This window comes from Oncorhynchus mykiss, chromosome 13 (genome assembly GCF_057628025.1).
Source record: "Oncorhynchus mykiss isolate SJ-2025 chromosome 13, ASM5762802v1, whole genome shotgun sequence".
Lineage (NCBI taxonomy): Eukaryota > Metazoa > Chordata > Actinopteri > Salmoniformes > Salmonidae > Oncorhynchus > Oncorhynchus mykiss.
The window spans coordinates 49,313,683-49,341,058 of NC_143034.1; the positions used below are offsets into that span (position 1 = coordinate 49,313,683).

The 27,376-nt window shown below is 42.7% G+C and overlaps 1 long non-coding RNA gene across 2 annotated transcripts in view; it reads left to right on the top strand.

The window, feature by feature from the left end:
- Positions 1-27,376, top strand: part of LOC110486337 (uncharacterized) — a 56,109-nt gene that overhangs the window by 4,392 nt on the left and 24,341 nt on the right. The window contains exons 2-3 of one of the 2 annotated variants that reach the window (XR_002468060.3): positions 18,839-18,887; positions 20,450-20,583. The exons of the other annotated variant lie outside the window; for it this stretch is intronic. This is a non-coding gene — a long non-coding RNA (uncharacterized LOC110486337). The remainder of the gene's footprint in view (positions 1-18,838; positions 18,888-20,449; positions 20,584-27,376) is intronic. 2 annotated transcript variants of the gene reach the window in all.

Sequence of the window (27,376 nt, forward strand, 5' to 3'; positions counted from 1 at the left end):
CCTAGGCATTCATTCACCCTAAACCTGTCCACACAATGCAAACTCAACCAATGCATGATGGGAGATAGACGTAGCTGTACAAAGCATTGAGGGTTGGTATTAAAATGTGTTTTTATAAGTAGGCTATACTGATTGAAATGTTCATTAGCACATTAGCAGCTGAGTTGATCTTTAAGCCTCATATCGGAAACCCCCAGACCCACTAGTCAGGATATGCCCATGATTACTCACACTGTACCTCCACTCTTTAATACCCAGAATGTCTGTTGAGTACAGGAGGCTTCGTTGCTCTCTGCTTGTTGGGTGAATAAAACACAAAATGTTATGCTTAGATACGCAGACCAATTAGATGTATTTATTTACCAATTTATGTAATTTTATTCAATAGTGTCCTATGCTCATAGGCCATAACGTAATTGTGGACAAGCTGTGTTCTATGTTAAATGGACATATGTTATTGCGCTGCTGGGTATGGTACATGGGTTGGTAAGCAAGGTATTTGTCTCAGGGGTAGTTGGGATATGCAAAAAACACATTTCACACTCGTACAGGTAACCCCTATTTGGCCTTTGATAATAGTCCATTAGAGAGTGATTTGTTTTGTGTGAATCTAGCCTCTAATAACAGTGTTCTTATCTTACCTCTGTCATGGTGCTGCAGAGTTAATGGAAAAACCTTTTACATTAAAGCACATTTTTGTTGCATTGTCCTCAAGAGCCATCTCCCATTTAATATAATAATACTATATAGTATACTAATATACAGTATATCACAAAAGTGAGTACACCCCTCACATTTTTGTAAATATTTGAGTATATCTTTTCATGTGACAACACTGAAGAAATGACACTTTGCTACAATGTAAAGTAGTGAGTGTACAGCTTGTATAACAGTGTAAATTTGCTGTCCCCTCAAAATAACTCAACACACAGCCATTAATGTCTAAACCACTGGCAACAAAAGTGAGTACACCCCTAAGTGAAAATGTCCAAATGGGGCCCAATTAGCCATTTTTCCTCCCCGGTTTCATGTGACCCGTTAGCGTTACAAGGTCTCAGGTGTGAATGGGGAGCAGGTGTGTTAAATTTGGTGTCATCGCTCTCACACGCCCTCATACTGACTGGTCACTGGAAGTTCAACATGGCACCTCATGGCAAAGAACTCTGAGTATCAGAAAAAAATAATTGTTGCTCTACATAAAGATGGCCTGGGTTATAAGAAGATTGCCAAGACCCTGAAACTGAGCTGCAGCACGGTGGCCAAGACCACACAGCGGTTTAACTGGACAGGTTCCACTCAGAACAGGCCTCACCATGGTCGACCAAAGAAGTTGAGTGCACGTGCTCAGCATCATATCCAGAGGTTGTCTTTGCGAAATAGACGTATGAGTGCTGCCAGCATTGCTGCAGAGGTTGAAAGGGTGGGGGTCAGCCTGTCAGTGCTCAGACCATACGCTGTACACTGCATCAAATTGGTCTGCATGGCTGTCGTCCCAGAAGGAAGCCTCTTCTAAAGATGATGCACAAGAAAGCCCGCAAACAGTGTGCTGAAGACAAGCAGACTAAGGACATGGATTACTGGAACCATGTCCTGTGGTCTGATGAGACCAAGATAAACTTATTTGGTTCAGATGGTGTCAAGCGTGTGTGGGGGCAACCAGGTGAGGAGTACAAAGACAAGTGTGTCTTGCCTACAGTCAAGCAGTCAAGCATGGTATCATGGTCTGGGGCTGCATGAGTGCTGCCGGCACTGGGGAGCTACAGTTCATTGAGGGAACCATGAATGCCAACATGTACTGTGACATACTGAAGCAGAGCATGATCCCCTCCCTTCGGAGACTGGGCCGCAGGGCAGTATTCCAACATAACGACCCCAAACACACCTCCAAGACGACCACTGCCTTGCTAAAGAAGCTGAGGGTAAAGGTGATGGACTGGCCAAGCATGTCTCCAGACCTAAACCCTATTGAGCATCTGTGGGGCATCCTCAAACGGAAGGTGGAGGAGTTCAAGGTCTCTAACATCCACCAGCTCCGTGATGTCGTCATGGAGGAGTGGAAGAGGACTCCAGTGGCAACCTGTGAAGCTCTGGTGAACTCCATGCACAAGAGGGTTAAGGCAGTGCTGGAAAATGATGGTGGCCACACAAAATATTGACACTTTGGGCCCAATTTGGACATTTTCACTTAGGGGTGTACTCACTTTTGTTGCCAGCAGTTTAGACATTAATGGCTGTGTGTTGAGTTATTTTGAGGGGACAGCAAATTTACACTGTTATACAAGCTGTACACTCACTACTTTACATTGTAGCAAAGTGTCATTTTTTCAGTGTTGTCACATGAAAATATATACTCAAATATTTACAAAAATGTGAGGGGTGTACTCACTTTTGTAATATACTGTATAATACAATTATATGTCATTTAGCAGGCACTTTTATCCAAAGTGAGCATGTGTGCATACATTTGACATATGGGTGGTCCCGGGAATCGAACCCAAAATTCTGACGTTGCAATTTTTTATTATTTTGATTTAATCTTTTATTTAACCAGGTAGGCCAATTGAGAACAAGTTCTCATTTACAGCTGCGACCTGGCCAAGATAAAGCAAACAGTGCGACAAAAACAATAACACAGAGTTACACATAAACAAACATAGTCAATAACACAAAATAAAAGAAAAATAGAAAAATCTATGTACAGTGTGTGCAGATGTAGAGGTAAGGCCCTAGAGGTGAATATAATTACAATTTAGCGTTAATACTGGAGTGATAGATGTGCAGATGATAATGTGCAAGTAGAGATACTGGGGTGCAAAAGAGCAAGAGGGTAAGTAATAATATGGGGCATTAGGTAGTTGGGTGTACTATTTACAGGTACAGTGATCGGTAAGCTGCTCAGACAGCTGATGCTTAAAGTTGGAGAGGGAGATATAAGACTCCAGCTTCAGAGATTTTTGCAATTCGTTCCAGTCATTGGCAGCAGGGAACTGGAAGGAAAGGTGGCCAAAGGAAGTGTTGGCCTTGGGGATGACCAGTGCAATATACCTGCTGGAGAGCGTGCTACGGGTGGGTGTTGCTATGGTGACCAGTGAGCTAAGGCGGGGCTTTACCTAGCAAAAACTTATAGATGACCTGGAGCCACTGGGTTTGGTGACAAATATGTAGTGAGGGCCAGCCAACGAGAGCATACAGGTCGCAGTGGTGGGTAGTATACGGGGCTTTCGTGATAAAACGGATGGCATTGTAATAGACTACATCCAGTTTGCTGAGTACAGTGTTGGAGGCTATTTTGTAAATGACATCGCCGAAGTCAAGGATCGGTAGAATAGTCAGTTTTACGAGGGTATGTTTGGCGGAATAAGTGAAGGAGGCTTTGTTGCGAATAGGAAGCTGATTCTAGATTTAATTTGGGATTGGAGATGCTTAATGTGACTCTGGAAGGAGAGTTTACAGTCTTACCAGACAGCTAGGTATTTGTAGTTGTCCACATATTCTAGGTCAGAACCATCCAGAGTAGTGATGCTAGTCGGGCGGGAGGGTGCGGGCAGCAATCGGTTGAAGAGCATGCACTTAGTTTTACTTGCATTTAAAAGCAGTTAGAGGTCACGGAAGGAGTGTTGTATGGCGTTGAAGCTCGTTTGGAGGTTTGTTACCACAGTGTCCAAAGAAGGGCCAGATGTATGCAGAATGGTGTCGTCTGCGTAGAGGTGGATCAGAGAATCACCAGCAGCAAGAGCGACATCATTGATGTATACAGAGAAAAGAGTCGGCACGAGAATTGAACCATGTGGCATCCCCATAGAGACTGCCAGATGTCCGGACAACATGCCCTCCAATTTAACACACTGAACTCTATCTGAGAAGTAGTTGGTGAACCAGGGGAGGCAGTCATTTGAGAAGCCAAGGCCATTGAGTCTGCCGATAAGAATGTGGTGATTGACAGAGTCGAAAGCCTTGGCCAGGTTGATGAAGACTGCTGCACAGTACTGTCTCTTGTCGATGCCAGTTATGATATCGTTTAGGTCCTTGAACGTGGCTGAGGTGCACCCATGACCAGCTCGGAAACCAGATTACATAGTGGAGAAGGTACGGTGGGATTCGAAATGGTCGGTGAGGTGTTTATTTACTTGGTTTTCAAAGATTTTAGAAGGGCAGGATGGATATATGTCTGTAACAGTTTGGGTCTAGAGTGTCTCCCCCTTTGAAGACTGACTATATTGGTTCTTGACTTCCCTATGCTTCGCCATGCTCTACCAACTGAGCTACAGTGGACCTGATACATCCCACTTATTTACCTGGTTAGTGTGCTGTACGGGACAATGGGAGATAATTATTAGGAAAATGTAATATGCTGAAGAGTGAATTTGCCAAACTTCATATAGACAGACATTTTACCATTTTAGACTCATTCACACTTTATTAAGTAGACATGCTTGAGGTGCACCCTCATTGATACAACCAGCCACCATTTGGTTAATTGGCATCCACCCTCTGCTTACAACATATGACTTCAGTGTTCTAAACACAAGCCCCTGGTGTTACAGATTGAACTGCAACATGGAGTGTTACATTTCCCTTTCAGTCTCTGTTTTCAGATCCTTTTTTATTACAGTATTTTGCTTCTTGATGAGATTAATTTGTCACAGCAATATTGATTCCCCAGTATGTTTTTCATGAGGCCATATGAGTACACATAAGTATGAATTTACATACTGCCTATATTGAAAAGGAGGGGGCATTCACATTTCCAAACTACCAGCGGCCCCTTAAAGCTCAGAGTTTCTAAGAGACCGATGGAGCAGACAGAGCCCCATGGACACTGTTGCTGTTGCCAGGTCTAATAAAACCCTGGATTGTGTGTATTACCATTCGTAATGAGCTACGATTCTTCTGTGGGACCCATGACAGCCACTTCCCCTATTGTCAGCCATTAAATCACCATGTGATAAGCAGCTAGTGCTTGGGGGATCCATAAGAGCATGTTGTCTACAGCTTTTACTCAGTTTGATAACCCTAGTCAACCCTTCCCCATTACCAGATTCCAGAGCTGTACCACTGTCCCTTGTGAACACTAAGCATCCACATAAAACCTAACAGCTGCATGTGTTTAACAGAACCTTGGAATTAAGTGTTTTATAGGCTGATAACAGCCTGACAGAGCAATAACACTACAGACTATATAGCTTCCCATCTCCTCTATTTGGTGCAGTGGCCCTTTGGGGCATAAATGCTGTCAGACCATCCTGTTGGACTCATTTGTTGCATGATGTGCTATGAGCATGGGGGACACAGCACAGCAGTTGTGCCCAGCCCTGGGGACAGTCACAGCTAGGAGAGAGCCCTAGGGATACTTTCTCTCTCTTCCACATCAGCGACTTAAAGGATGCCCACCACATAGAAATCAAATCAAATCAAGGTTTATTTGTCACATGCGGCGAATACAACATCTTACAGTGAAATGCTTACTTAGCTCTAACCAACAGTACAAAAAAGGTATTAGGTGAACGATAGGTAAGTAAAGAAATAAAACAACAGTAAAAAGACAGTGAAAAATAACAGTAGCGAGGCTACATACAGGCACCGGTTAGTCAGGCTGATTGAGGTGGTATGTACATGTAGATATGGTTAAAGTGACTATGCATATATGATAAACAGAGAGTAGTAGTAGCGTAAAATAGGGTTTGGCGGGGGGCGGGACACAATGCAAATAGCCCAGTTAGCCAATGTGCGGGGGCACTGGTTGGTCGGGCCAATTGAGGTAGTATGTACATGAATGTATAGTTAAAGTGACTATGCATATATAATAAACAGAGAGTAGCAGCAGCGTAAAGGAGGTGTTGGGGGGGGCCACACAATGTAAATAGTCCGGGTAGCCATTTGATTTCCTGTTCAAGAAACTTATGGCATTGGGAGTAAAAACTGTTGAGAAGCCTTTTTGTCCTAGACTTGGCACTCTGGTACCACTTGCCATGCGATAGTAGAGAGAACAGTCTATGGCTGGGGTATTTAGGGCCTTCCTCTGACACCTCCTAGTGTAGAGGTCCTGGATGGCAGGCAGCTTAGCCCCAGTGATGTACTGGGCCGTACGCACTACCCTCTGTAGTGCCTTACGGTCGGAGGCCGAGCAATTGCAGTACCAGGCAGTGATGCAACCATGCTCTCGATGTTGCAGCTGTAGAACCTTTTCAGGATCTGAGGACCCATGCCAAATGTTTTTAGTTTCCTGAGGGGGAATACGCTTTGTCGTGCCTTCTTCACGACTGTCTTGGTGTGTTTGGACCATTCTAGTTTGTTGGTGATGTGGACTTGAACTTGAAGCTCTCAACCTGCTCCACTACAGCCCCGTCGATGAGAATGGGGGCGTGCTCGGCCCTCCTTTTCCTGTAGTCCACAATCATCTCCTTAGTCTTGGTTACGTTGAGGGATGGGTTGTTATTCTGGCACCACCCGGCCAGGTCTCTGACCTCCTCCCTGTATGCTGTCTCGTCATTGTCGGTGATCAGGCCTACCACTGTTGTGTCGTCTGCAAACTTAATGATGGTGTTGGAGTCGTGTCTGACCATGCAGTCGTGAGTGAATAGGGAGTACAGGAGGGAACTGAGCACGCACCCCTAGGGGGCTCCAGTGTTGAGGATCAGTGGCAGAGATGTTTAGTCCCAGGATCCTTAGCTTAGTGACGAGCTTTGAGGGTCCTATGGTGTTAAATACTGAGCTGTAGTTAATTAATGAATATCATTCTCACATAGCTGTTCCTTTTGTCCAGGTGGGAAAGGGCAATGTGGAGTGCAATAGAGATGGCATCATCTGTGGATTTGTTTGTGCATTATGCAAATTGGAGTGGGCTAGGGTTTCTGAGATAATGGTGTTGATGTGAGCCCTTACCAGCCTTTCAAAACACTTCATGGCTACGAACGTGAGTGCTACGGGTCTGTAGTTATTTAGGCAGGTTGCCTTCGTGTTCTTGGGCACAGGGACTATGGTCGTCTGCTTGAAACATGTTAGTATTACAAACTCAATCAGGGACATGTTGAAAATGTCAGTGAAGACACCTGCCAGTTGGTCAGCACATGCCCGGAGCACACGCCCTGTTTAAAGGTCTTACTCAACGTTGGCTATGGAGAGTGTGATCACACAGTTGCCCTGAACAGCTGATTCTCTCATGCATGCCTCAGTGTTGCTTGCCTCGAAGCGAGCATAGAAGTGATTTAGCTCGTCTGGTAGGCTCGTGTCACTGGGCAGCTCGCGGCTGTGCTTCCCTTTATAGTCTGTAATAGTTTGCAAGCCCTTCCACATAGGACGAGCGTCGGAGCTGGTATAGTACGATTCAATCTTAGCCCTGTATTGACGCTTTGCCTGTTTGATGGTTCGTCGGAGGGCATAGCAGGATTTCTTATAAGCTTCCGGATTAGAGTCCCGCACCTTGAAAGTGGAAAGCTCTACCCTTTAGCTCAGTGCAAATGTTGCCTGTAATCCATGGCTTCTGTTTGGGGTATGTATGTACAGTCACTGTGGGGACAACGTCCTTGATGCACTTTTTGATAAAGCTAGTGACTGATGTAGTGTACTCCTCAATGCCATCGGAAGAATCCCGGAACATATTCCAGTCTGTGATAGCAAAACAGTTATGTAGTTTAGCATCTGCTTCATCTGACCACTTTTTTATAGACCGAGTCACTGGTGCTTCCTGCTTTAATTTTTGCCACTAGGAGCGCAGCCCCTGGGTGAGCGGTTTCCTGTTTGCTTATTTCCTTATTTACTTATACAGCTGACTGAGTGCCGTCTTTGGTGGTAAATAAACAGCCACAAAAAGTATAGCTGAAAACTCTCTAGGCAAGTAGTGTGGTCTGCAATTTATCACACTATACTCTACTTCAGGCGAGCAAAATCTAGAGACTTCCTTAGATTTTGTGCACCAGCTGTTGTTTACAAATATGCACAGACAGCCCCCCCTCGTCTTAACGGAGTGTGCTGTTTTATCTTGCTGGTGCAGCGTATATCCCGCTAGCTGAATCTCCATGTCATCATTCAGCCACGATTCCGTGAAACATAAGATATTACAGTTTTTGATGTCCCGTTGGTAGGATATTCGTGATCGTATTTCGTCTAATTTATTGTCCAATGATTGCACGTTGACGAGTAATATTGACGCTAACGGCAACTTTCCCATTCGCCTTCTGCGGATCCTAACGAGGCACCCCGCTCTGTTCTGTGTCCTCTGTACCTGCGTCTCTTCCTCTTGCAAATAACTGGGATGTTGGCCTTGTCGGGTGTTCGGAGAATGTCCTGTGCGTCCTGCTTGTTGAAGAAAAAGTCTTTGTCTAATCCGAGGTGAGTGGTCGCTGTCCTGATATCCAGAAGCTCTTTGTCTTATCTGAGGTGAGTGATCACTGTCCTGATATCCAGAAGCTCTTTGTTTAATCCGAGGTGAATGGTCGCTGTCCTGATATCCAGAAGCTCTTTTTTGCCGTAAAACCCCCACATAATAGCGCAATTGGTTGGGCGCCCGTAAAACTGCTGCCATTTCTTCCAGCGCCATTTTATTCCCTCCCCCAAAGATACAAAGCTTACCTGTTTTTTTTCCTTGCCACTGTTATTGCCGTGGTTGGATTTAGTTGAATTGTTTTCTTCTGTCGTTGCTCTGTCATAAAAGTGTGAAGAAAACATTGCAGTTTCACCAGTAGAATGAAGCCTTTGTGGAAGACACAGAAGAATTGGAAGAGTCATGTCATGGCATTCAACAAGGAAGAGGCCTATATATGATAAATGTTTTATTTGTTCTTTCTTTTGCACTCTTGAGTTTAGTGCTTGTCTGTTGCGGCTGCTTTGTTGAGCAGCCACCAACCATTGTGTCTAAGAAACCATACACAAAATGAATAATTTAACCAAATATTTGGGATGAGGTCATCATTTCATTTCAGAGTCTGTGAAGGAAGAAACCATATGGAAAAAGTGGTAAGCTAGATTTCCCCCGAGCCAAATTAATTTATTGTGTTAGAGGTTTCATGATGCTTGTATCAAACCAAAGTAGATCATTTTAAGATGTTGAGCCAATGGGAAGTTGATTAAATTGAAACGTTTTCTTCTCAGACATAATGCAAGGTGGGGTAAGTTTTGCCAAGAGACCACTATTTGGACAAGCTATGTTTTTAAACTGTAATGTTTACATGAATTCTGATCATTTCCTGGGATACACAATATCCTGAAACGTGTAGATACAGTGGGGCAAAAAAGTATTTAGTCAGCCACCAATTGTGCAAGTTCTCCCACTTAAAAAGATGAGAGGCCTGTAATTTTCATCGTAGGTACACTTCAACTATGACAGACAAAATGAGAAAAAAAAATCCAGAAAATCACATTGTAGGATTTTTAATGAAGTTATTTGCAAATTATGGTGGAAAATAAGTATTTGGTCAATAACAAAAGTTTATCTCAATACTTTGTTATATACCCTTTGTTGGCAATGACAGAGGTCGAACGTTTTCTGTAAGTCTTCACAAGGTTTTCACACACTGTTGCTGGTATTTTGGCCCATTCCTCCATGCAGATCTCCTCTAGAGCAGTGATGTTTTGTGGCTGTTGCTGGGCAACACGGACTTTCAACTCCCTCCAAAGATTTTCTATGGGGTTGAGATCTGGAGACTGGCTAGGCCACTCCAGGACCTTGAAATGCTTCTTACGAAGCCACTCCTTCGTTGCCCGGGCGGTGTGTTTGGGATCATTGTCATGCTGAAAGACCCAGCCACGTTTCATCTTCAATGCCCTTGCTGATGGAAGGAGGTTTTCACTCAAAATCTCACGATACATGGCCCCATTCATTCTTTCCTTTACACGGATCAGTCCCTTTGCAGAAAAACAGCCCAAAGAATGATGATTCCACCCCCATGCTTCACAGTAGGTATGGTGTTCTTTGGATGCAACTCATCATTCTTCATCCTCCAAACACAACTAGTTGAGTTTTTACCAAAAAGTTCAATTTTGGTTTCATCTGACCATATGACATTCTCCCAATCTTCTTCTGGATAATCCAAATGCTCTCTAGCAAACTTCAGACGGGCCTGGACATGTACTGGCTTAAGCAGGGGTACACGTCTGGCACTGCAGGATTTGAGTCCCTGGCGGCGTAGTGTGTTACTGGTAGGCTTTGTTACTTTGGTCCCAGCTCTCTGCAGGTCATTCACTAGGTCCCCCCGTGTGGTTCTGGGATTTTTGCTCACCGTTCTTGTGATCATTTTGACCCCACGGGGTGAGATCTTGCGTGGAGCCCCAGCTCGAGGGAGATTATCAGTGGTCTTGTATGTCTTCCATTTCCTAATAATTGCTCCCACAGTTGATTTCTTCAAACCAAGCTGCTTACCTATTGCAGATTCAGTCTTCCCAACCTGGTGCAGGTCTACAATTTTGTTTCTGGTGTCCTTTGACAGCTCTTTGGTCTTGACCATAGTGGAATTTGGAGTATGACTGTTTGAGGTTGTGGACAGGTAGGTGTTTTTTATACTGATAACAAGTTCAAACAGGTGCCATTAATACAGGTAATGAGTGGACGACAGAGGAGCCTCTTAAAGAAGTTACAGGTCTGTGAGAGCCAGAAATCTTGCTTGTTTGTAGGTGACCAAATACTTATTTACACAATAATTGACAAATAAATTAATTAAAAATCCTACAATGTGATTTTCTGGATTTTTTTTCTCATTTTGTCTGTCATAGTTGAAGTGGACCTATGATGAAAATGACAGGCCTCTCATCTTTTTAAGTGGGAGAACTTGCACAATTGGTGGCTGACTAAATACTTTTTTTGCCCCACTGTATCTTTGTTAAAAAGAATACTATATTTCCCTTGACTGAAAATGCTAAATGTAAAAAAAAAATGGCTAAATTTACCCCAATCTCCCCTATGTTAATTTTGCTGTAATTAACTTCAAAGAAGGAGTAATATAAAATGGAAAACAGTTACAGCCTACACAGGACTCTGAGACACAAGGGGTCTTATACCGACAGCAAAACCAATGTAAAACCATGGGGGGAAACTTCTCCTGCTCTGAGAGCCCTCTCCCTTCTGTCTGTGTTGACTTTGAATGCTCCCATAACCCATTTACCCATTTCTTTCTCTTTTTTATGCAACACCACCACCAGGTTAACAGTGCCATCCACTGTTGGGAGGTATTTTAGATTAGAATACCAACTAAGTGACTCTCACTCCAATATCGTGTTAAGGAGAGCTGGTCTAAACCCTGGCATACAGTACCACCTCAGTCCTGTTGACAGTTAAAGACCACCCTCGCTTCCCTCCCGTCGCCCCTGCAGCACTGTTACCCAGCTATAAATACCCCTTCTCAGCCCCCTTCCAGCCCTGGTGAGGAGAGCTCCAGGAAATGAGAGATGTGCGTTGGCTTTGTCTTGACATCTGGAAGGCACCGGAACTCAGCCGTTCGGATCGTTGTAACCACAGCAAATCAACGCAGCTGATGACCCAATTAGGGCCCTTGAATCGGCCAATTAGCTGTGTGGGAGAGGATGCATCCCTGACATCTCTTCCTGCTCTCAGACCCCAGGAGATGGGCAGTACATGGATTTCATTTGCAGCATTGGAAAGTAGAAACGCCTGATTAAATCATTCTTACTTCTGTGTTATGTTTCAAAATATATATATATATATATATAATGCAATTGACCAGGAGAAAAAGTAAAATATGTGTTAATATCAATAATAAGCAGTTTGGGCACCACCTATCTTATTTGCAGCCCCCTTACTGATCTGGAAGTACCTTGGAATTATGTCAATACCTGTACATCCTTAAAGAAATCTGTCAAAGAAGGCACAGACTCTGATCAGACTATTTCAGCGCTTGCTTACACAGCAGGAAGATAAAAAGTTATGCCTGCCCAGAGGCTCCAAGCCTCATCATGGTCCTTTCAGTGGTGGAACTTTTGTTACGCTCTCCACATCTGACTTGACAGACACTGGTTCACTGTTTCCTGTGGTGCTACTTTCTGGTGCAACACTCTTGAGATGAGACTAATACATAGAGAGAGTAGCTCTCTTCCCCCTGTTCCACCCTCAGGCTGGTCTGGGTAGGGCTGTGATGTACTGTGCTGTGCTCTATCCCCAATGGAGTATCTGCTTTGCAGGATGGGGCTTCGGTACCTAACAGGGCCAGTAGTTTCATTCAACTTTACAGTAAAGGACTATTTCAGTGCAGTGGGCAGCTGTTAGCAGATAATAATCCATTATGCAGATGTTGTTATGGCCACAAGTGATATAAGGTTTACGTCAGTAATGATTAGCCTATACCCTACATTTGTAAGTCAACTCGATACTGATTTATGATTACAGCTGACTAAGGCTTTGCATAGATTTTTGATGCTTTACCATTTGCTATCTGTTTATGAACACTCAAGCATGGACCTTATGACGATGTTTAGCTGAGATTACTGGGGTTTCAATGTGTGGAAACATTTCCACAAAATGTGTGATCTAGGCCTTTATTACTCATGAGCGGAGAAAAATACTGGTCAGCAGAGAAGACAAAATACTCCTCAGCTCCCCCAGGAGGATTATTTTACTTCTATTTTTAATTTTTTTGCTGTAGCGAACTGGATCAAACTAAGATCCTACGTCTATATAGTGTTTATTTTAGTGTCTGATATTTGTTCTCCTGTCATCAAATATATGGAACATGTTTTCCCCCCCAAAATCGAAAGGCTATTCTGATAATAGTTATGGTACTAGGCTATCGTTTGAAAGTTCAATGTGTGTCTATGTTCTTTGTGCACTTTAGATGCTTGTCTCAGTTTGTAAATCTCTTCACACATTTTTGTTATAGAAGTGAGTCACTGAAAATTTGATTTATTTTTTTTTCACTTCAAAGAGGGAAATTAATTACCGGTAAAGATAAGAAGGTTTGGAAATTACTTTAGACTTTGAAATTACACTGGGTTCAGGGAACAATTTCCCTTCAAATATATTTTAAATGTCGGGTGGGCAGGGCAATTTAGAAAAAGTGCTTCATGAAATTGAATTTGGTCACAGGCAGTTTTCAGATACCTATGGTTGAAGTTGCCCTCTCATATTTACCAGTCTTGCTCAATAATTCCACGTTTCAGCTCTCTGAGTCTGTTATCACTACGAGTGACCTGCACGTCTTGGATTTCCAATCAACCCACACAGGCAAGACTATTCTTATTCAAATCAGACCTGAGAGAGGACCTGATTCATAAAACATGGCAGTACCCTATTTTTAGATTGAAATAGAACAGAATAAAATAGGACAGGAATCAATTCCAGTTCAGTCATACATTTATTCAGATGAGTTGTCTCCCAGGAGTTCTGGAAGGACATTTGCATTATGGGTAGGCCTATTTGAAGCATCCCAAGGTGTGTAGGGCAATTTCAGAAATCGCTCATCCTTCTTTATCTACCAAGTGAAGCGTGTCTGATGGGTGTACCCAGACGTATGGCCATTATTAAGCCAGTTGTTTATTAAATTAATGGGTAAATGAGTGTGCGTGCTTAAATGGTTGACATTTGGAATATTCTCTGTGGGGGAAGAATGCTTACCATTCAGGATGCATTCAAAAAGATAGGGTGAATGTGAATTTCCCTCTATCTGGTGTGACACACGTCGCACAGTAATTTCATACCAGTCCTTGCATTCACTTGTCTCCTGTCCTTCAGCTGAAGCCAGTGTCATGCCTTACGTCAGAATCGATCTTGTTCTTACATGCCGATAATAGGTTCTGACAGTTGGAGATATATTCCTGGAGTGAGTATCCCTCTGGCTTGCAACCCTGGCTGACTTGAGTTGTAAAATGACGAGGTTGTCTGTGAGACAGGGTTATCTGATTCATGTCACAAACACTTACTTTACATGTGGCGTCCTGTCCTCTAGGATTGGCACCCAGCCAAGAGAGGCAGCCAACCAAGTAAACGTGTCATGTTCCTGTGGCCAGTAAGGGTCGGACTGCTCTAAACCATTTCCAGTTCAGTCAGGACATGAGGAATTACAACAAACAAATAACGCTAACAATTATTCACTAACGATGAAAGATTGACTGACTTACACAGAGAAATGGAAACTCGTTCAGCTCACCAGTAAGACCATTTTATCCCCTTTTAGCCCCGCGAACTGAAGTTCATCTGATATGCATATGCACCGAGCTGTCGAATCACTTAACACGCTTGTCCTGTCAGTGAGAAGGGGACCTCTGAGGAGTCACAGAGAGACACACTCACTAATGTGTTAGTGATCTAGGGACACTAGGGAGTCATGTCTGAATAGGTCAAATCACAGACAAGGAATAAATCAGATATTGGCCTAATGCAAATGCCTGTTCTGTGGAACCAGGCAGCACAGAATCTGTGCTGTACAGCAGTTGAATGAGGATGTTAGGGGAAAGCCAGGGTCATCCCTTGTCCCGGACCCTCATTATGATGACAGACCTGCTAGAGAGAAAGAAAATAAACAATTGGCGTATGACATTTTGAGTCTCAATTCTTCAGTAATGAAACGTTGCTTCGACCGACTTTACTTATGTCTACTAGACTATACACAATCAGCCCTGCCCTCCAAAGGGGTGTGCTGTTTCCAGCCAAGTTTTTGGGCTGTATCAGTTAAATCTTGCTACAGATTTTTCTGCATTCCTCGCTCCCTCACTAGTTAGCCTAATATTTGTTTTCATCATGTTCAGTGCTGACGTCAGTTCTCTTTAGAGCCGGTCTTTTGTCTCGCTAACAGTCTGTTTTGAAAATGCAAAATCATTTCCAAAGAGACAGATGGATGACCATGGGAAAGGGAAAGTTGCCATTGATGTTGCTGATAACAAAGTTCAATTGAAATGCAACCAGCTGAACCACCTTTCTATCTTTAAGACCCATCAATATGCACACACACACACACACACACTTACACGCACACACACACACACACACACACACACACACACAGGCTTTTATTTTACACCTTTCATGTCCAAGTCAGCAGAGCATTGATTTGTTTAACAGCGCATTGATCTGACAAAGACTTATCCAAGGCCCACATCCCAGAAAATTGGTTCTGTCTCGCTTAAGTGCAGTAACTCAGTGGTTTTGATCCAGATTAAACTTTGAACAAATTTCATCTTACAATGTATTATTAAAGTTTATTTCCAGTTGAATTCTGGCACTTTCCAGGCGTCTGTGTTCACTTTCTCCTCTATTTATATAAATGTTGTTTTGTTGTCAGAAAAAGTCTAATCCCCTCACCAGAGGGTGCAAGTGCTTGATGAAAGCTTTGGTGGATAAGACTATGTTTGTAGGCTATCTGGGAATGTGTAGACCTCTTCCTGTCATTAGGCAAGTACTGCAGCTCTTCAGAACACAAGTGTAAAAAAAAAAACTGAAGTGGTTCTAACTTCACAAATGGACTCAATGAGATTATAAAGGTACGGTACACAAAGCACATTACAGGGTATTAAACAGAGTACTTTATGGGTCAATATTCATCCCTCAAATGAGAGCTGAAACCACCTCAAATGCGCTATTATTCATTTGGAAATGGGTTGTGTTCCCAGCTCTGGTTACCCTGTTAGCACAGGGAATTAGGGATTGGTTGTTGATGGGTGCCCCTGGCATGGCTGTCTCTATCCTGGCTGGTAGCCTGTGTGTGTGTGTGCTGGGCTGGGGGGACCAGGTGGAGGGAGAGGGGGAGAGCAGCAGGTGGGAGCCCAGAACAGAGCAGCTATATGGGCCACAGAGTTCTGCGGGAGCCGCTCTCACTGAGCATCCTCTCTTTGATCTCTTGGCTTATTAGCATCCCAGCAAGCGACTCCGAAACCTCCAACCATGATAATGAATATCCCTGCATCCCTTGTGGCTACGGCAGGGCCGTGTGGTACCGTGGCTCGGCTTGTCTGAACATATGCTCTCCCTACATACTCACTGTATTGCTCCTCTTGTCCTGGCAGCCCTATTGGGTTGCTTCAGGCAGACAGGCATATTAATGTGTAGTGGAAGAAGGTACAGTGATCATGGAAACCTTCATCATTATATCTATCTGGAAGGATATTGTTTGTAATGTCATATTGGCAGACCCTCAGATGAAACATAGTCAAGTTGGGGTGTAAGTTAAGAGATGGCAGTAGTGGGATTCGTAAAGGCCTGTAGGCCCCCAGAAAGTGGCAGGGCCCAGTGCCTGCCCTGGCTGGACTATATCCTAATATCCTACCATCAGACCTGATGTGGCGTGTTGTCTTTGGCAGCCCAACACAACGATCAGCCAGGCTGTTTTCTGAACAGTATGAATATTCAGGGCCACTGCTGTGTATGGAGAGGGATGCACTTGAATGAGTTGGAAGGGTGATAATTAATGCCATAGCGAGCTGGGAAATGATTTACTTTCTTTTCCTGTTTATCCCCCTCCCCCCTTCAGCTCGTTGCCCAGGGTGATGAATAATATTACATTATGTTTTTACTGAGCCGACCCCCTCCTGGATGACATAAAACACAAACCGTTGTTATGATTCCGTAAACCATTTATATTGAGTCCAAAGCTTATAAACATAGAAAGACGCAATCTTCTACCTGCTCCATTTCCTGGTTGCAAAAATTCTAATAGTTTGACTAATTTCAGTTTATGTGACAAAACAAGAAAGTATAGTGTAGAAAATGATTGTACCATCTAAACCGTTGTGAAATATGTTTTCCATAACCAAACATTTTGTATTTTCAGCTGTTTGAAGCTGGTGTACAAAACCAAAAGTAAAAGACACAAAAATGGAACTTAAGCATGGAAGCATAGAAATAGCACACATAGAACAGATCTACAGTTTCTTAGACTTGTTTTCAATGAGAATGACAGCTCTATAGCTCACATTTCTATGTGATTTTGGTCGGGTTGCCCAAAAAGTTGCATATTGCAGCTTTAACCTATAAAGAAGACCTAATCATGCTAGAAGTCACAGGGCTTGTGTAATGGATAATATTTATTTAGAAGTAAATAGTGTGTCACTTTGTCACTCATTCACACTATCCACTCAGATATGTTTATCCAAAAATCAACCATATCCTCCTCGTCCCTTTCCTCCTACCTCACCATTATACAGTAGCTCCTTTAGTCGTCATTATGTTAATGTGATTACAGTGTCAGTCATTTGGCTGGCGTGCCCAAAACTAAAGCATGAGGTAATAATGAGCTTATCACGGTGATGATGGTCACATGTCAGCCCCATCACACGGCCAATTAATAGAGAAACAACCCTCCCTCTGTGGTACTATTGTTGTTTTCTCCCTTCAAGGCCCTCACAACAATAGTGTGACACTCTAGAATGCAGCTTGCCCGTTTAAAACCATCCTACAGGATCACCCACCCCGTCCGTCCTCACTAATTTCACTACAGCCCTCTCCCCGTGCTCCTAATGATGTCGATCATAACGCCAGTCACCCTGCATGCAGCCGTTTCTGCATAGAAGACTGTTTTCATTCCCAGGAAGCCCACCTCAGCAAAAGTCAGGAAGGAAAGAGAGTTTCACTGAGACGGATCAAAGAGGGAGTCTGACAGTACAAGTAGCAGGGGACAAGAAACTAAAACTACAGCAAATGAGCTGTTGATGCAATCCAACTTTTGTTAGTCAATGTGTTGGATATGGGTATATGGTGTCAATTATGCAAAATGGTTACCCTATATTCTCAGTTCATTTGCCTCCAGAACAACCTGAATTATTTGGGGCATGGAAACATTGCTCAATTGGTATTAAGGGACCTAACGTGTGCCAGGAAAACATTCCCCAAACCATTACACCACCGCCACCAGCCTGGACCGTTGACACCAGGCAGGATGGGGCCATAGACTCATGCTGCTTACGCCAAATCCTGACTCTGCCATCAGCATGTCACAATGGGAACCAGGATTCGAAGGACCATGCAAGGTTTTTCTACTCCTCAATTGTCCAGTGTTTGTGACTGCATGCCCACTAGAGCTGCTTCTTCTTGTTTTTAGCTGATCGGAGTGGAACCTGGTGTGGTCGTCTGCTGCAATAGCCCATCTGTGACAAGGACTGACAAGTTGTGCCTTCCCGAGATGCCTGTTGTACTGCAACGTTATTTGCCTGTTTGTGGCCAGCCTGTCTGTTAGTTTGCACAGTTCTTGATATTCTCCTTCGACCTCTCTCATCAACGAGCTGTTTTCGCCCACAGGACTGCTGCTAACTGGATGTTTTTTGTGTGTTGCACCAGTCTCGGTAAACCCTAGACACTGTCGTGCGTGAAAAGTCCAGGAGGCCGGCTTTTTCTGAAATACTGGAACCGGCGCGCCTGGCACTGATGACCATACCACGCTCAAAGTCGCTTAGGTCACTAGTTTTGTCTGCCTGCTTTATATAGCAAGCCACATTGTTCCTAATAAACTGGCCACTAAGTGTATTCATGTATGTGTACAGATTCCTGACAATAACGAAAGTAACACCGAGAGCAAAATGGCTCCTCTTTCTAGTCTCGTTGAGTAGTTAACTTGGATTCGTTTTTAAACTGAAAAAGTACATCGTCCAGGAAGAGACTTTTTCTCAAAGGGTAAATCAGATCTACAGTACGTGCCATTAAGTTGCATTTGTAGGCAGGTTTGTTTTTGGTGTTGTGCATTGTGGTATATAATGATGAAATATTCAAGTGAATTTATCTGTTAATGTAGGCCAGGGTGTGAAGTGTAAGGTATAATGCAAGAAACATAGCCAGTGGAAAGCTACTGTTATTTTTTAAATATATTTCTTTTTACGAGTGTTCCCTACTGCTGTGTGGGTCGGGAGGTTTAGCTAAGGGGGAGCTACATTAGAGACTGACAATAATTACAGCTTTCTTTATTTCCAAATTTAGCTCAGCTGTGTCTGCACAAGAGGAACATCACCACCCCCTGTAACTAAATGTAAGTGCCTTTTCTCTGCGTGAGGAACAGTAGCTACTGACGATATAGACGGTTAAGTAACCTATATTTCTCTTTCAACCCTTTTAACATTACTGACTGTCAGTAGTTAGACAGTATACTTTTTGAAATTACTGTACAGTTTGGGTTGTGTGTAAAAGAAGGTCACAAAAGTAACATTTATGACAGAATAGTTCATTTTTAATTAATAGTATTGTAAGCATGATTCCTTACTCCCGTGCTACACAATACCTAACATCACATCCTTTCATAAGGAAACAATAGACTGCATTTCAAGGGAAATCACCAATGTTGTTGCGCTTTGTGGTTGTACACGTTGCAGCAAGGCTAATTTGTTGAAAATAAATCGAGTAGATAAGGCACTATGACGGAATAGAATGGAGAGCGAATGAACACTGCCTTTTCCATTCAGAGACAGAGAGTAGCAGTGTCTTGTGACCTAAACACTTCCTGTAGATACAAAGCGTGCCAATAAATCAGATGGGAGCAGGAGTAACAAATTGATTAGCTCTCTCGTCCCCCATTTAATTAGCTCCCTTCATGCGTATAATTAATTCTCCATTTTTCTATAGTCTTGTTTCAAAGTCACATCATAAATAGACTCAATGGGTGACTGTGTTGAAAACTGTATTTTCATGTACTCTCAATGTGTCAGATATGAGATGTGCTGGGGATGGTCCTCGTAGTAGACTCTGGTACAAGAGCCATACTATAGTACAGTCCAGTCTGAATATTGAATGGTGGCGTGCACCTGTCTTGTGTATTCTTCAGTGCTGCGCTGCTGTTGCATGGTATCTGACCTCGGTGGTTGCAGCTTGTCAGAGGTGAATCACATATTCATGAATTCTTGAGTGAGGAGACGAGGCTGATAGAAAAAGTGTATTTTTGGGGTTTTAAGAGTTTGTTGAAGACGAATTGCTGGGAAATATGTTTGGGGGAAATGTGCCAAGTTGGAATTGCACATATTTGTAGATGTTTAAATTGGTGCGCTTTCAGAACTTCACTAAAGAGTAAAAGATTCACATCAAAGCTTAACTCTCACTTCCATGTCTGCTGCATCTTTATCCACTGGTTCTGCATCAAGTCACTCTTAGACAATTCTTGCCTTTTGTACTTTTGTCTGTGTTTTACGTCTATAGACAATATGAAGTCTGATTGATCTTACTTTCTTTGCAATTATTTCCTGTCTCTTAGTACAAAGGAGCTTGGCTGAATACTTCATCCTTTATTGTGTCTATTCTATAAATATTCATGGTCGGCATACATCAATGGCCAATCAGATCACAATCGGAACTAGCAGGTAGTGGCTTCAGAATATTCATCAGGGACTCTTAAGTTAGAAGAGAGCACCAGTGTATGTATGTATGATGGGTATATTTCCAATGTAGACTATGATGTGCTTTTCTCCCCTTCCTCGGTCTGTACAAATCACAAATCAAGTGATTTTCTCCATTTTCTTGGTTATTACAATGTGCATGTGTTTGATGAAAGGGTAAATACAGAGAGTTTGTTCTCATTTCCTGTTTCCTCCCACATGTGTTTAGGGAAAGAGCCAAACACCTCAAAACCTTCATACAGATTGGAAATCCCTGTATCTTGTACCATATTGATAATTCCCCCAAGCTGATCTATTCCAGATGATTTGTGAAGGAAGCTGAGCCAAGTGCCTCCCGCCCAGGTAAATCCCTGTAAACACTTCTTCCCACCTTATCATTTCCAGGGCTAATGATGTTTCTTTTATTTCTGGGTTTGTTTCCTCCCCTTCTCCTTCCTCTCTCGGGGTTTTCTTCATCGTCTAGTCCCGTGAAGAATCATCAAGGTGATTGTTGCGTACACTTATCTTCAGACGGCATCCTTCGCCTGTCAAGTCAGAAAGCGTGCATGTGTGTAGAGGTCACCGTCTGAATATGTAATAGAAGCAGACGTTCCTGGAGATACAGTTAGCAGGACTCAGCGGGGGTTGAGAGTGTTGCAGTAATCAGGGTTGAGATGGTGCTCGTTATATTTGGCAACTTGCTGGTGGTGGCACAAATGGAGTGAGTGTGCCTGCAATTTAATGTCTGCTGAATGAGAGTGGTGGTGAGGTGAGATTGCAGTGGGCTGTAAGTAATTCCTTGCAGGTTGATTTTAGTTACATTTGTATCCTGTTAGAATTTCAAATTAACCATTTATATATTCACCTTGCCCTCAACCAACATCTTATCTAGCCGTCCCTGGTGACATGTTGCCTGAGGTGTTGACACCTGTGATTTGACCTCTAAGAGATCCCTTTTCCCCAAGATGTTATTCACCCTGCAGGGCGTTAATGTTATGTTCCATATTACAACTGTAATGGCCTGGTATAATGGGACAACAGTACATATACAGTACCAGTCAAAAGTTTGGACACCTACTCATTCAAGGGTTTTTCTTTATTTTTACTATTTTCTATATTGTAGAATACTAGTGAAGACATCAAAACTATGAAATAACACATATGGAATCATGTAGTAACCAAAAAAGTGTTAAACAGATCAAAATATATTTTAGATTCTTCAAAGGCTGCTTTTCCTTCACTCTGCGGTCCAACTCATCCCAAACCATTTCAATTGGGTTGAGGTCGGGTGATTGTGGAGGCCAGGTCAAATAAAGGTAAAGGTCAAATACATTTTAAAAATCTGATGCAGCACTCCATCACTCTCCTTCTTAGTAAAATATTCCTTACACAGCCTGGAGGTGTGATGGGTCATTGTCCTGTTGAAAAACAAATGTTAGTCCCACTAAGCACAAACCAGATGAGATGGCGTATTGCTGCAGAATGCTGTGGTAGCCATGCTGGTTAAGTGTGCCTTGAATTCTAAATAAATCACAGACAGTTTCACCAGCAAAGCACCCCCACACCATCACACCTCCTTAATGCTTCACGGTGGGAACCACACATGTGGATATCATCCGTTCACCTACTCTGCGTCTCACAAAGACATAGCGGTTGGAACCAAAAATCTCACATCTGGACTCATCAGACCAAAGGACAGATTTCCACCAGTCTAATGTCCATTGCTCGTGTTTCTTGGCCCAAGCAAGTCTCTTCTTCTTATTGGTGTCTTTAGTAGGGATTTCTTTGCACTAATTCTACCATTTAAGGCCTGATTCACACAGTCTCCTCTGAACAGTTGATGTGTCTGTTACTTTAACTCTGTGAAGCATTGATTTGGGCTGCAATTTCTGAGGTCTAATGAACTTATCCTCTGCAGCAGAGGTAACTCTAGGTCTTCCTTTCATGTGGAGGTCCTCATGAGAGCCAGTTTTATCATAGCGCTTGATGGTTTTTGCAACCGCACTTGAAGAAACTTTTGAAGTTCTTGAAATGTTCCACATTGACTGACTTTCATGTCTTAAAGTAATGATGGACATTCATTAGAGCTGTTCTTGCCATAATATGGACTTGATATTTTACCAAATAGGGCTATCTTTTGTAAGATCTCAAATGCATTAAGAAGGAAATAAATTCCACAAATGAACTACCTCATGAAGCTAGTTGAGAGAATGCCAAAAGTGTGCAAAGCTGTTATCAAGGCAAAGGGTGGCTACTTTGAATAATCTGTTTAACACTTTTTTTGGTTACTACATGATTCCATATGTGTTATTTCATAGTTTTGATGTCTTCACTATTATTCTACAATGTAACAGTAAAAATAAAAACCCCTTGAATGAGTAGGTTTGTCCAAACTTTTGACTGGTACTGTACATGTATTGTTTTAGTTATTATTTTGTGAATGTTAAATCTATTAACAGGTTATTATTACAGTATTACTCGACTGCGTTGGCACTTAACCTAGAGTTTAACTCTTGATTTTCAGATGTTGTAACCTGATCTATTTCTATCCAGACAGTCAGTAGGTACTTTGGAGCATCTCAGGGAATCTGGTTATTGTCTGGAACATTAGAGGAGAGAACAATATGAGCCCTAAACATGAAAGCAGTCTTTGACTTTAACACGATCAAATAAATTATTCTAATTATTCATTAGAGGAAACAGCTGCCTGCATTTTATTTTGTAAATTTGTCTAAAATGCTCATTTAAACCGTAGATATATTTGACAATGCTGTTTCCACTGCTGATGTTGTAAATCAGGAAAGCACACAGAAAAATAAAAAACATATCTAGGCCCAAATGTTCTCGTTTCATCCATCCAACTCTTCTCATCCCTTACCACCAGCGTCACAGTATCAGAGGAGTGACTCCATACAGTCCAGCTAATAGCAGATTTCCACCATTCCTTAAAGCTTTTCATTTTAATCATTAGTACAACTCTCCAAATGGATTCCATCTCTTTGCCTAAGTTAGCAAATCTGGTGCCCTGACAATTGGGTCCAGCGCTGTGGTTATAAACAACCCATTTTGTTGAACTAGTAGGCTAGCTAGAAGTTGGATCTCTCCTCCCCAACATGGTCCCTCTTATGGGGATATAGTGCCTGTGGTTTACCTGGGGGCAGGATGGCAGTGTTGTCTCAATGTTGTCTCAGTGTATGCGTCAGTGTGTGAGTGTGAGGTAAGCAGATGTTGTCGTAGTGCCATTAAGGAGGGCGTGTGTAGGAGGAGCAGGAGACGTGATATGTCACCCACTGAGCAGCCGGCAACAGCAGATGTCCACTCACTGTGAGTTTGCTACTGATAATCAGAAAGCCCCATCAGTCGAGCTAGATGATAACACATGTTGGTTACCATGATGGCATTGTCAGGAAGCTGTGTTCTCCTACTTTGGGGGAGATTATAGGTCATGAATACATCCCTTGACTCAAAAGGTTGCTCGTGACATTTGTCTTATTGTAGTCAACCACAGCGCCAGTGTATGAAAACACTTGTGAATTGAAGTACGTAATCACTGTGACTCACGATTGAACTTAATCCAACAATCATCAAATAAGTGATTGAGAGGAACAGGTGGGGAAATGATTCAACATCGATACTGTATAATTGTAGAGTGAAGAAATATTTTCTCTCTGTGTTGTGTATCTCTCTCTGCTGAGACACACACACAAAAACACATACACAATTTGCAGTCAGTGTCAAATGCAGGTTGGGGGCCTTGTTTAGACTACTTGCCAGGCTGAAGGCAAGGATTGTTCATCAGGCTCATTCTGTGGCACTAGGAGGCAAGAAATAGAGAGAAATTGAGAATGGCAGGCAATAGCTGCTACTCTGTCACTGTCTAGCTGTGAGTCTCATTATTTGTTCCATTTAATGAGCAGAGAGAGAGTTTACCTGGGGATCGGCAGCCAGGCGGCAGCACTTTAGCCACTTGCACCCACTGAGCCCCCAGTGGCTACAAGTGCTTATCAGGGGATATTAGCCAATCACACACCTAAGGAGACCACTTGTCAGGGTCACCATCTTTCCATTACCTACTGGTGGATATCCCTGATGGGTAGATATTGTGATGTTACACAAGAGTCAGTGGTTATGACTGGTTCGTATGCTGTGGGGAACAGATTCAGTCAGACAGTTTCATACGGTCCCCAACTCTCACTACCTTGATCAACATTGCAGGCTCGGGGCTTTCAAATGGTGTAGAGAGCATTTCTAGGAACATATTTGCCGGCTGGCTTTGAACTTTATACAGATGTAGGATTTCAATTTGATCAGCCTGTTGCAGGATAACTTTGCTGCAATGCAGTAGTGTATTTGAAGTTTAAAAAGGCGTCTGAAGTTTGTAATATCCCCTTTGACATTTCAGACTTAGTTTCCCTTACAAAAGTGTATCAAACCCTAAACAAATGTCCACATTTCCTGATGCTGCAGGATTATTTTCCTGCTGTAGCAAACTGGCTCAAATTAAGATCCTACAACTGTAAGATCAAAGGGTTATATATGACATGGACACTGAGAAGAGTGGTCTTTGATGATATCTAGTATTTTAGACAACATTAAATATGTCAGTTTGGATCCCAGAATCTCACAATTATCTTAAGGCTTGCACACATCGCACCGAATGTGGATCTAGTGTTCTTCTGCCGATCGTTCAGCCCCCCATGCTTTAACCTCTCTTGGGTAGGGGGCAGTATTTTGACGTCTGGATGAAAAGCATGCCCAAAGTAAACTGCCTGTTACTCAGGCCCAGAAGCTAGGATATGCATATAATTGGCCGATTTGGATAGAAAACACTCTAAAGTTTCTAAAACAGTTACAAGTATGTCTGTGAGTATAACAGAACTGATATGGCAGGCAAAACCCCGAGGACAAACCATCCCCCCCCAAATAAATTCAGCCTACCACTATTTTCAATGGCTATCACTTTTATTATAATGCCAAGTCCTGCCAGATTGCAGTTCCTAGGGCTTCCACTAGATGTCAACGGTCTTTAGAGTTTCAGGCTGGTTTTTGGAAAAATGAGCCAGAAATTGTCGTTTTTCTAGGTGGCTCCCATTTTGGCTGTAGTGTTTCCAAGCGCATGGAAGAGAGCACGTTCTGAGCACGTTCTTTGGTATTTTTCTCCGGTAAAGACAATAACGATTCTCCGTTTTAAATTTGATTGTTTATTTACATACTAGGGTACCTAATGTTTGATTATAAACGTTGTTTGACGTGTTTGGAAAAGTTTATTAGTAACGTTTGGGATTCATTTTGTATGTATTTTGATAGAGGGGAAACTGGGTGGATTATTGATTGAAGCGCATCAGCTAAACTGAGTTTTTATGGATATAAAGAAGGACATTATCGAACAAAAGGACCATTTGATGTAACTGGGACCTTTTTGGAGTGCCAACAGAAGAAGATCATCAAAGGTAAGGCATTTTTTATATCGCTATTTCTGACTTTCATGTTGCACCTGCCTGGTTGAAATATGTTTTTCATGTGTTTGTATGCGGGGCACTGTCCTCAGATAATTGCATGGTGTGCTTTCGCCATAAAGCCTTTTTGAAATCTGACACAGCGGCTGGATTAACAAGAAGTTAAGCTTTATTTTGATGTATTATGAAAGTTAAATATTTATAATAATGTAGTTTGAATTTTGCGCTCTGCAATTTCACCGGATGTTGGCTACCTGCCCATAATAAGTCTTAAGGACCACCCACTGTAGATGTCTGACTGCCGACATTTCTGATGCGATTCTACATATAAAATCCGTGCACACTTGGTTCGCAAATTACGTTCAGATGTGTTAACTACTCTCGGCCAGCAAACGATAGTGGTGTGTGAGCCCTTGATCCTGGGTTGTGTCTTTTGAGGTCGGAGTTCCAGAAAGTTCTGGGACAAGAGGGAGGTCTGGTCACATAGATACTATTCATGGGTTGCATGCTTCGTCACTATTTTGTTTTGAACGTTCATTTTGGACTGATGCCCAACTGAGCATTCTGCTCAATGCATCGTCAATGAGCGCTGATGAAGATTTTATCAAAAGTGCATTACAGTGGCTTGGAAATACAATGCCCTTCAAAAGGAGGCAAATAATTAGAAGGAAAACCTTTTGTCATCATTCTTATGTCGCCAGATTGACTTTAGATGCAGTATAATGTTAGCTAATTAGCTAAGTTTCAGGGGAGGACACTGGATTTTAGCTAGCTACCGTTAGCTTTGCTAGCTAATGACAACATTACCATCTGTCTAAAGTAAATTTGACGACATGATAATGTTGGCAAAGTTGTTTCCAACTAAACATTTATAGGGTTAGGGTTAGCTACTTTATCAATGTCATCGTATTTCCCAGAACTATAGTGTAATTTAGACTAAACAGTATTTAGCTTCCGTCCAGAATGACTGGTCTTATCATGACTTTAGGGCATCTTGAGAACGTTAATAACAATGGCATGACGCCTCCGAGTGATGGCGGTGCAACCTATGAATAGGCCTAGTTCTGTATGTTATTATGGGCGTGGAGCCAGGAGAGTCCTTCTCCCAGCTCTGAGGGGAGACGCCCATGGTACAACGTATGGTGTCATCTGTGTGTATCAGGCAGGCGCCTCGCCGGGCGACAGGTGTGATGAGTCAGTGTGGGCGCAAATCTCCTCCTCAGCCTAGCGCCCATCTGCTGAGGGATAAACTGCGAGGAACGGGGTTAAAATAAACACAGAACGCAACGTGGGCCATGAGATCCATGATAGAGCTAGAAGCTTGCCATGTAGAGTCTGCACAGTACATTCAGATGGCATGGATTGATTGTATGATTTCAATTAGGAAAACAAAGATGGTTGGTGTACGTTGCCAGTGGATGACCTGGAAGACCGTGTGTGCTCTGCTTCTGTGTTTGTTGTTACCAAAAAGAGACGATTGTTTCTACTTTAATCATAAAGTTCTATATTAGTGTTTTCTTTGATTTTGTCCCTAGATGTAAACAAATACCAATCTCAGAACTTTCCCTGCCCAGTTGAGTGTGGGAAAATGCATGTAAGGATTTTTGCTCAAGGTAGGTGTGTGAAAGTGGTCGAGGTAAGAACTTCAGAGCTGTGAACGCATTGAGCTGTGAACGCATTGACTAAGTGAAGTTCTTAAG